At 36.6% G+C, this 11,419-nt stretch overlaps 1 long non-coding RNA gene across 1 annotated transcript in view; it reads right to left on the reverse strand.

The window, feature by feature from the left end:
- LOC140501841 (uncharacterized) overlaps positions 1 to 10,911 on the reverse strand; it is a 95,664-nt gene extending 84,753 nt beyond the window's left edge. Inside the window, exon 1 of the long non-coding RNA XR_011966390.1 lies at positions 10,454 to 10,911. This is a non-coding gene — a long non-coding RNA (uncharacterized lncRNA). The remainder of the gene's footprint in view (positions 1 to 10,453) is intronic.
- Positions 10,912 to 11,419: the final 508 nt, after the last annotated feature.

The following is an 11,419-nucleotide window of genomic DNA, read 5'->3' on the forward strand; positions in this document are numbered from 1 at the left end:
CTGTTTCACCTCTAAAGTACTTTTGCTTTAAGTATGTTACTTTTTTTGAAGGGAAGGAAAAACAAATAGAGACAGAGAAACAAGGAGAGACAAGATTCAGGGAGAACAAAGACAATAACTTTTTAAAGAAAAAAAACCAAGGGAAAACTGGAAAATTCTGACCTTAGAGTAAGGACCTTCAGAGTTGAACAAAGTCCTACAGATGCTGTCTATTTTATTATTATTTGTCTGTTACTATGTAATTTGATCATTAAATCAGCATTAAATGTGTTTCCAACAAACTTTTATCAACATAAGATGTTTTTTGAAGTCCATGGAATCTCTCTGTTATATCTACTGGTCATTAACTAGTTAGAGAAAGACGGAGCTATGTCCATTACATTTGGAAAACTGAGATTATGAGGTACTCAATGTCCCCACCATTTTAGAGAGTAGCTTTTATTTTCTTTTAGGTCGATTGATTTACTTCACCTTTTCATTCTCGAGACAGTTTATTCTACTAGCAAAAGAGAAAATTCTGTGATTTAATCACCCTTCTGTCTAGCCTGTCTTCAATCTTGTTGACATTCAACAAAGTCGTCAAGATAAAATGTTTGTTGAAGTAATTTGACCCCTGGTCTTAGGTGAAGAAGTAAATTAATATTCCATCAACCCTTAGGACCTCAGAATTTGGCAACCCGGTGGATCAATCCCCTTCTGTTGCAGTCTGCCTAAGTATAGCTCTTCCGATGGGCCTATCCTCAGATCAATGACCTGCATCTCTAAAGTTCTCTCATTAGTAAAATGTCCTGAACAAAGCTGAAATATGCAGCCTGTGGAAAGGTAAACTAAGGAAGCCTTCAAATAAACTCATGGGTTCCTTAGAAAACTTTAAATTGTGATGAGATGAGCTAATAACTGATTATATCTCATCAAATCTTAGCTACTTTTCTTTTAATCTCATTTTGCCAGAGGAAGCCTTCTTTGGAAACCTGTTCACATTCATTTCAAAGGTTTCTCCATTTCTTCCAGTGCCAGCTCTGTTCAACAAGCATTTTTGCTGTTTAGTTGTTTCTCTGCTGTGTCCAACTCTTTATGACCCTATTTGGGGTTTCCTTGGCAAAGACACTGGAGTAAGTCTGCATTTCCTTCTCCAGGACATTTACAGAGGAGGGAAAAGGGGCAAACAGGGTGAAGGTCACATGGTAAATATCCAAGGTTGGATTTGAACTTAGGAAGATGAGTCTTTCTGACTCCAGGCACAGTACTTTATCCACTATGCCATTTAGAAGTGCCAATTATGTGCCAGGCACTAAACCAGGTGCTGAAGATATACCAAAACAAAAAGAAAAACAGTCTCTGATCTCAAGGAGGTGATGCTTTGCTGACCATCCAATTTGCCTCACATTTCTCCCTCTCATCTTTATTCCCTGGGAAGCTAATTGGAAAGTTGGGAGGCAAACCACAATAGCAGCCAAAAACTGCACACTTCACCTGTAAGGTAGATTTCTCCTAGACACATTTCCCCAACACATGACACAGTATCTGGCACATAGTAGGTCTGTGATAAATGTTGTTTGGTTTGGTTTTGGTTTTGTTTGTTTTATCTGTAATAGGAACCCAATAAAAATGTTAAATCATAGATCTGCGGGTAGAAGAGACCTCAGAAGTCATGTAGTCTGACTCTTTCCTTTTCCAGATTAGGAATCAGGACCCAGTAAGGTTAATTGATTTTTATTCAAGATCAGAAAGGTAGTAAATGGTAAAACTGATTTAAATTCAGGTCCTTTGACTTCAAAGTCAGCCTTCTTCACATGGTTCCAAAGTGCTACTTATAATGATGCCCTTGTCTGTTCATCTACCTTTATATTCAGCCAAAGAAGGACCTAAAACCTTGACTCCTTTTCCCCCCTCTAGATTATTAAAGCTTAACCTGAAACTGGTAACACTGGAAGGTCATGGTCAAAGTCACCTGTTGCATGGATCCAGCACTCAGCATCCTTGACTTGTACCTAGTAAGTGTGCATGATTTATATATGTTGAATATGAGCTTGAGCCTTTTTCTACCCTCCTTTTTTGGGAGAGGGGGAGAAATACAAATAACAAGGCAGGCAGATATATGTGATAAGATGACAGCTTTCTTTTTGAGTGAGTGATTAAGTAAATTGTTCAGTAATTTAGAGAGACCACAACCCCACCCTTCTCACCCACCTTTACCCTGGGTTCCAGTCATTCTGAAATTTGGTGGAATGTATGTACAGGTTAACAAATAAACATCAAAAAACCCCATGTGAAGCATCTTGTTTCTCAGACTCTATTTTTGGTAGCTTTCATTATCAAGGGGCTGCACTGATTTGATCAAGATGACAGCAGCCAAGCCAAGGCAGTCAGCCACAGGCTGAGATTCCCCAACTTGAAGTCCCTACATCCCAAATGTCATTTTTAAAGGAGTTTGTGGAAAGAGTTCACCCGGTATCCTTTCAACTCATTAAAGACTGAAAGAGAGAAGAGCTGCTTTTGGGGCCCAAGCTTTGGCAAGAGTGTCACCAAAAAAATAAAAACAAAAACAAAACATCTCCTCTGTCTTATTCAGTTAGCAGAACTTGCCGAAAGCAGCAGACAAGCTCTGAGAGGGATCTGGGTTGGCAGTACCATGGCAACATGCGTGCTACAGGTTGGTAGGGGAGAGAAAGCCACAGAACAGTTTCTAGATTCTCACCAAGCACTCTGGCGAAGAGGTCTCTGAAAATGCTAGCCCAAGCCCAATTTCCAGGGGGAATCACTGCCCATCCCCCCACTAACTCTGACATTAACTGGTATTAACAAAAGAAGGCAAAGCGGATTTTAGATAAAACAGTATGATGAAAGAGACTGGGGGGAAAACACCGAAGAAATCATGGGTGGTTCCTTCCTGGCAAGTGGGCAAATCACTCTCTGGTGATTCAGGTACCTACTTCATGCTGAGCTTTGAGAAGGAAAGCAGGAGACTCTGCCAAGAGACAGACCAAAGAATGGGGCCAACTGAATGGTCATTTAGAAATGCTCTTCTATAGAAGAACATAAGAAGAGGAAGAGTAGTGTAGTGAGTGTGGCTCTGGACTTGGAATCAGAAGATCTAGTTCAATTTCCCCCTCACACACTTACTAGCTTTATGAGCCTAGAAAGGTCACTTAATTTCTTGGGGCCTCGGTTTCTTCATCTGTAACAGAAGGACATTGGCCTTGACCTCAAGGTCTCTTCTAGATCTAAAACTATGATCCTACAAGTAGAGTAATTTGAGATTGCAACCGACTCTGTACTGATCCCTCCACTCTCCACCAAGGTAAAATGCTTTCTTTCATTCTTTCTTTGGTGTATTCTTCCTTCCTTTCTTCCTTTAATTCTCTTTTCTTTCTTTTGTACTTCTTTCCTTTCTTTTATGCTCTCTTTCTTTCTTTTCCAAAAAGCATGAGGCATTAGGATTCCAGAGTGAAGTAGGAAATTGAACATATCAGGTGTCCCAGGTCAAGCAGTTTCATCATGAAAAAAAGTAACTCTGAAAGACATGGACCCAAAACTCAAAACATGGCCCGAAGTAGTGGCCAGACAGTCTACATGGCAGGAATCAAGAATGGATGCAGAGGCTTGATGGGTGGTCAGCAGCTACTGCCCCAGAAACATTGGAGTTATCGGTAGCCCTGAAAGCTATATTTATAGTGCCTTACCCAGAGTAGGTTCTCAATACAAATTTGAAATTAATTCATGATGAAGTACATCAGATTCCTGTGGCAGATGAAAAGAGTCCTGACTTGAGAATCAGAGGACCTAGGTGTACAAAAATGTGACCTTGGGCAAGTCACTTCTCTACTATGGGCTTCTGTTTTCTTACCCATTCCTTTGAAGACTCCTTATACTCTCAATCTATAATCCTATGAAGAATTGAATTGAATTTAGAAGGTTGCTGCATGATGCAAGCAGGCTTACCAGCTCCATCCTATCCTCAATGGCCCTCCTCCTTTGGTCCCAGAGAGTCCTTACTTGTCTGTGAACAAGGACACTCACTGTCCATGTTAGTGCTTGGCCGATGGAAATGGAGGAAAGAGGACCCAACTACTGGTGAGTTTGGTTGCATTGCCAAGGGTGTGCTGGTAAATGTTTAGCAATCTGTTCTTACAGGGAAAAAGAAAGTGTGCCACACATCTTTAAATTTAATTTACATTATTAACATTTCTCCACTTTCTTCAATCTATTAAATCAACAAAACAATAAATTAAGTTCTGATTTGGAGCATTTGCTGATTTCCAAGATATAAGTGCTCACACTGAACATTTAACAATTGGTTCCAGTGAGCTCTGTCAGAACCAGCTCCAGAAAACCATAAAGTCTGCATCTAACAGGAGGCCCAGCTAGGCAAAGTTGCTCAGACAAGGACTTTCAACATCTGTTTGGAAAACATGGATCCAAAGCTTGAGTGACTCTGAATAGTTCTCTAAGATTCTACAAGGTAGAATCAGGAAGGGAGTCAGGAAGGGAGGCAAAGACTGATGGACAGACTTGAAAGAAGAACACATCACCTCTAGGCTCTCTGTCATCTCTACTTAACATTAACTGAGTTGAGGAGATTCTGGTGCTTTCAACAGGATGGGCCTTGGATGGCAATGTCATGGAGTTTAGTTTGTAGCAAAAAGGTTTGCAGCTTCATTTAGTAACTGAATTCAGTAAAATCTTGACTTTTTTACAAAATCACTTTAGAAAGGGACCCTCCCCATTCATTCCCACCAACTTACCACCTAATTCAAACAATCTTCTTTGAAAGAAATATCTGCTATTTTAATTTGCTAGCCATGGCTTGTCCTCAGCTGAAGAGCTGATGAAAGTTTAGGAAGAAAGAAGCTGTTAGAGTTGGAGGTGAGGAGGAAATTCACCATGAGCAACAAAAATAGATGACAGGCTTCCAGTCAACCAATCAGAAAGCATTTATCAAGCACCTACTATGTGCCATACACTGTGCCAGGAACTGGGATACAAACTTTAATAATATTAGTTAGAAATGCCCAGAAAATACTTCATCCACAGTTGGACTGGAACAGCTTCTAATGTATCTCTCTATAATAAAAAAAGGATTCATAAGCTTTTGGGGGTCATAAACCCCTTTTAGTGGTCTAGTAAGGCCTATGGACCCCTTCTCAGAATCAAATTTTTAAATGCTTAAAATAAAATGTGTAGAGATATAAAGAAACAAATTATATTGAAATACAGTTCTCAACATTTTTTAATTCATGAATATTAAGAACTCCAGTCAACACTGAGGCTTTCTAAAAAATTATCAAAAAATAATTAATTAATTAAAAGAAATGATAAATAAATAAATAAATGTTCTATTTTTCAAAGGCCTCCTGAGAAGAGGTTTCTGCAGTCTCCACTGTCAAACTATTCTCATGGTTAATGTCACTTATTTCCACAAGTTTTCTTGGGTAGACCACAAAATTTTGAGCCCAATTTCTCATGTGCATCCTCTTCTCCAGGTCTAGAACCACTCCAGCTCAGAAATATGTCCCTCATAACACCTTACTTGTCTTCACAGTCTACTATTTAGTGAGTAGTCTTCCCTAGCTCATCAAAGACCCAGGTTAGATTTGTTGTCTGATCTATTCATATGTTCCTAGATAACTGCTCAGGCCTTACTGAGATGGTCAAGTTTACCATGATTTAAGCAGAAGTGAATGTTGAATTTTGATTCTCAATTTCAGTTTTCATCTATCCCTTTTCATAAATAAAGGAGTAGATCAATATTTCATAGCCCTCAGGTACAGAAGTGATTCCATTTCACCAATAGTTGTCTTCTAGGTTCAGCCACCCTAGAAGGTGACCAATAATTTTTGTGCCTTTCTCTGGGGACAGGCAACAAACGATATGAAAGGGGGTGTCACTTTTTTTTTTTTTTGCTTTCCCTTTATTTTTATTTTATTAGTCATGTTGCATAGAAGAATTAAAATGAATGGGAGAAATCATGAGAAAAACTCAGGCTAAAAGAAAAACAACATAACACAACAGAAATTATTCTGCTTCATTCTGCATTCAAATTCCATAGTTCTTTCTCTGGATGTGGATGGCATTTTGCCTCCAGAGTCCTTTGGGAATGTTTTAGGTCTTTGTGTTTCTGTGAAGGGCTAAGTCTACCAGAAAAATTCCTTGTACACTGTGGTTGTTACAGCATACACTGATCTCCTGGTTCTGTTTCCTTCACTTAGCAGGAGTTCATATAAGTCCTTCCGGGCCTCTCTGAAGTCTTCCTGTTCATCATTTCTTAGAGCAAAATGTATTCCATTACATTCATATACTACAACTTGTATAGTCATTCCGCAATTGATGAGCATCCCGTCAATTTCCAGTTCTTGGCCACCAAAAAGAAAGGTGGTATAAATATTTTTATACATGTGGGACCCTTTCCCATAATTATAATGTCTTTGGGATATAGTCCTAGAAGCAATATTGCTGGATTAAAGGGCAAGCACATTTTTTGTAACCTTTCGGGCACAGTTCCAAATTGCTCTCAAGAATGGTTAGATTAGCTCACAGCTCCAACAACAATGAATTAGTGTTCCAACTCTATCACATATTCTTCCTTTTTTGTCATGTTAGTCAATCTGATAGGTGTGACGTGGCACCTCAGAGTTGTTTTGATTTGTATCTTCCTAATCAATTGTGATTTAGAGTATTTTTTCATATGACTATAGATAGCTTTAATTTCTTCTTCTGAAAATTCCCTGTTCATATCCTTTCACTATTTACCACTTAGGTAATGACTTGTATTTTTGTACATTTGACTCAGTTCTCTATATATTTTAGAAATTAGGCTGTTATCACAGACTCTAGTTGAAAAAAATTCTTTTATCAGTTTTCAGCTTCCCTCCTAGTCTTGGTTGCATTAGGTTTGTTTGTGCAAAACCTTTTCAATTTAATGTAATCAAAATTATCCATTTTGCACTTCATAATGTCCTCTATCTCTTATTTGGTCATAAATTTCTCCATTCTCCATAAATCTGACAAATACACTATTCCTTGCTCCCCTAATTCGGTTATAGTATCAGTCTTTATATCTAGATCATGTATCCATTTAGATATTATTTTTGTTTATGGTGGCAGGCATAGGTCTATGCCCAGTTTCCACTGCATTGTTATCCAGGTTTTTTCAAATAGTGAGTTCTTATCCCAGAACCTGGGGTCCTTGGTTTATCAAACAGTAGATTGCTATATTCATTGACTAATGTATCTTGAGGACCTAACTTATTCCACTGCTCTACCCTTCTATTCTTAGCCTGTACCAAGTGTTTTTGATGATTACTGCTTTATAATACAATTTTAGATCTAGTAGTGCTAGGCCACCTTTCCTGGCATTTCTTTTCATTAATTCCATTGATATTTTGGACCTTTTGCTCTTCCAGATGAATTTTGATATTCATTTTTTCTAGCTCTAGAAAATATTTTTCAGACAGTTTGGTATGACAGTGAATAAATAAATTAATATAGATAGAACTGTCATTTTTATTATATTAACTCAGCCTACCCATGAGTAAATGATGTTTTTCCACTTACTTAGATCTGCCTTTATTTGTGTGAAAAGTGTTTTGTAATTGTGTTCATATAGTCCCTGGGTTTGTTTTGGCAGGTAAACTCCCAGATATTTTGTAGTGTCTACTGTAGCTTTAAATGGGATTTCTCCTTCTATCTCTTGCTGTTGAGCTTTGTTAGTAATATATAGAAATTCACGTGATTTATGTGGGTTTATTTTGTAACCTGCAACTTTACCAAAGTTGTTTATTATTTCAGGTAATTTTTTACTTGCTTCTCTAGGATTCTCTACGTATTTCATCATGTCATCTGCAAAGAGTGATAACTTAGTTTCTTCTTTGCCTATTCTAATTCCTTCAATTTCTTTTTCTTCTCTTATTGCTACAGCTAACACTTCTGCACCATATTGAATAACAGTGGTAATAATGGACATCCTTGTTTCACCCCTGATCTTATTGGAAATGCATCTAGTTTATATAATGCTTGATGATGGTTTTAGGTAGATATTTCTTATTATTTTATGGAAGGCTCAATTTATTCCTATACTTTCCAGTGTTTTCAATAGCAATGGGTATTGTATTTTGTCAAATGCTTTTTCTACATCTATTGAGATAATCATATGGCTTCTGTTAGTTTTGTTGTTGATATGATCAATAATGCTAATACTTTTCCAAATATTGAACCAGTCCTGCATTCCTGGTATAAAACTCACCTGATCATAATGTATTATTCTCTTGATAAGTTGTTTCTTTTTGCTAATACCTTATTTAAAATTTTTGCTTCTATATTCGTTAGAGAAATTGGTCTATAATTTTATTCTCTGTTTTGGCTCTTCCTGGTTTAGATATCAGAACTATATTTGCATCATAAAAAGAATTATATGGGATTCCTTATTCACCAATTTTCTGAAATAGTCTATGTAGTATTAGAATTAACTTTTCTTTAAATGTTTGACACATTTCACTTGTAAATCCATCTAGCCATGGAGATTTTTTCCTAGAGAGTTCATTAATGGCTTGTTCAATTTTTTTTTTTACTGAGATGGGGTTATTTAAGTATACAACTTTCCCTTCTGTTAATCTGGGCAATTTATATATATTTTTAAATATTCATCCATCTCACTTAGATTGTCAAATTTATTTGCATAGAGTTGGGCAAAGTAATTTCTAATTATTCTTTTAATTTCCTCCTTGCTGGAGGTGAATTCACCCTTTTCATTTTTGATATTGACAATTTGGTTTTCCTCTTTCTTTTTTAATCAAATTGACCAAAGGATTATCAATTTTATTTGTTTTATCATAAAACCAACTCTTAGTTTTATTTATTAGTTCAATAATTTTCTCAATTTCAATTTTATTATTATCTTCTTTGGTTTTCAATATTTCTAATTTGGTATTTACTTGGAGATTTTCAATGTGTTCTTTTTCTAGCTTTTTCAGCTGCATGCCCAATTCACTGATCTCCTCTTTTTCTGTTTTATTCATGTAGGCCTTCAATGATATAAAACTTCCCCTAAGAACTGCTTTTGCAGCATCCCATAAGTTTTGGTAGGTTGTCTCATTATTGTCATTCTCTTGAATGAAGTTATTGATTGTTTCTATGATTTGTTGTGTAACTCACTCTTCTTTAGCATTAGATTATTTAGTTTCCAATTAATTGTTGGTCTATCTTTCCATGGCTTTTTATTATCTATAATTTTTATTGCATTATGATCTGAGAAGGATGCATTGACTATCTCTGCCTTTTTGCACTAGATTGTGAGGTTTTTATGCCCTAGTACATGGTCAATTTTTATATATGTGCCATGTACCTCTGAGAAAAAGATATAACCCTTTCTATCCCCATTCAATTTTCTCCAGAGATCTATCATATCTACCTTATTCAGAGTTCTATTCACCTCCTTAACTTCTTTCTTGTTTGTTTTGAGATTAGATTTATCAAGTTCAGAGAGGGGGAGGTTGAGGTCTCCCATTAATATAGTTTTGATGTCTATTTCTTCCTGTAACCCTTAACTTCTCCTCTAAGAATTTGAATGCTGTTTAGTAATGATATTGCTTCATTATCTATGGTGCCTTTTAGCAGGATATAGTTTTCTTCCTTATCTCTTTTGACTAGATCTATTTCTGCTTTTGCTTTATCTGAGATTAGGATTGCTACACCTGCTTTTTTTTACATTAGCTGAAGCATAATATGTTCTGCTCCAACCTTTAACCTTTGCCCTGTGTGTATCCCCCTGTTTCAGATGTGTTTCTTGTATACAGCATATTGTTGTATTATGGTTTTTAATCCATTCTTCTATCCACCTCCATTTTATGGGAGAGTTCATCCCATTCACATTCACAGTTATGATTACTATCTGTGTCTTTCACTCCATCCTATTTCCCCTTGCTTATGCTTTTAGTCCTCCCTTCTATTAGCCCCCTTCCCTTTATTTCCCCTTTTTCCCTCTATCAGCCCTCTTCCCTTTATTTCCCTCTTTCCCTTATTATTTCTTCCATCCCTTTTATCCTCCCCTTCCCTTTATTTTCCCTTTTCCCTTCTAGCCTATAGGGCTAGTTAGATTTCTATACTTAACTGAGTTTGTTATTCCCTTTTTGAACCAAATCAGATGAGTGCAAATCTCAAACAATGCTCATCTCCCTCCCCTCTTTCCCTCTACTGCAATATGTTTTTGTGCCTCTTCCTGTGATGAAATTTACTTTTTTCTGCCTCTTCCTTTTCACTTCTGTTACCCCTTCACATCCTTAAATCACATTTTTTTATCACATCATTTAATTTATACTCACTCACTTTATCTGTGTATGTCCCTTCTATATATCATAATAAATATGCAATTCTTAAAATTAACAAGTATCATGTTCCCTAATAGGAATGAAAACACTTTGCCCATATTGAATAACCAATTGTTTTCCCCCCTGTTTACCTTTTATGCCTCCTCTGAGGCTTGTGTTTGAAGATCAAATTTTTGATTGACTTCTGGTCTTTTCATCAGGAAGGTCTGGAAGTCTCTTATTTCATTGAGTGTCCATCTCCTTGCCTGAAATATTATGCTCAGTTTTGCTGGGTAATTGATCCTTTATTGTAGTCCAAGCTCTTTTGCCTTTCAAAATATATTCCAGGTCCCTGATCTTTTAATGTAAAAGCTGTGTGATCCTGACTGTAGTTCCTCGATATTTCAACTGTTTCTTTCTGTCTACTTGCAGTATTTTCTCCTCTACTCGATAGTTTTGGAATTTGGCAACAATATTCCTTGGTGTTTTCTGTTTGGGACCTCTGTCAGGAGGTGATTGGTGGATTCTTTTGATTACTATTTTGGCCTCTGGATCTGGGGGTGTTGCTTTTGAAAATTTTTGCTTAGTGTCCTGAATTCATTAGACTTGGTCTCATTTATTTAGTGGAGATTATGCAATTCTGGTTAAAGATTAACATTTCTCAAAAGTTCATGAACTCATGTAAGAGTTCATGACTCTATACCTCCTTTGTAAGATCAAACTGGAAAGGACCTTAATGTCCATGCAGTCCAACATCAGCATTTTATATATGAGGAAAATGAGGGACAGAGAGATTCAGTGGTTTGTCCAAAGTCAAACTGCTGATTCAAAAGGGCTTTATTTGATTATATTCAATGCCAGAACTCAACAGTGAACAAAGGAGATACCTTCTTCCAATAATATCTGTTTTTACCCCTGATATAAACCATTAATCTTGACTCTGTAGTTATGAAATGGAGGAACTAAGTTATCTTTCTGCCCTTCAAATAATGTCTTATTATAGATAGTTAACATGAATAGGATAAATTAATCAGGTTTGACAAATGCCATCACAATTGGTTGCCTTCTAGGGTGGTCCAATCTTAAAGATATGGAGCAAAAGCATGTCACCTCTGTAT

This window comes from Notamacropus eugenii, chromosome 4 (genome assembly GCF_028372415.1).
Source record: "Notamacropus eugenii isolate mMacEug1 chromosome 4, mMacEug1.pri_v2, whole genome shotgun sequence".
In the NCBI taxonomy this organism is placed as follows: Eukaryota; Metazoa; Chordata; class Mammalia; order Diprotodontia; family Macropodidae; genus Notamacropus; species Notamacropus eugenii.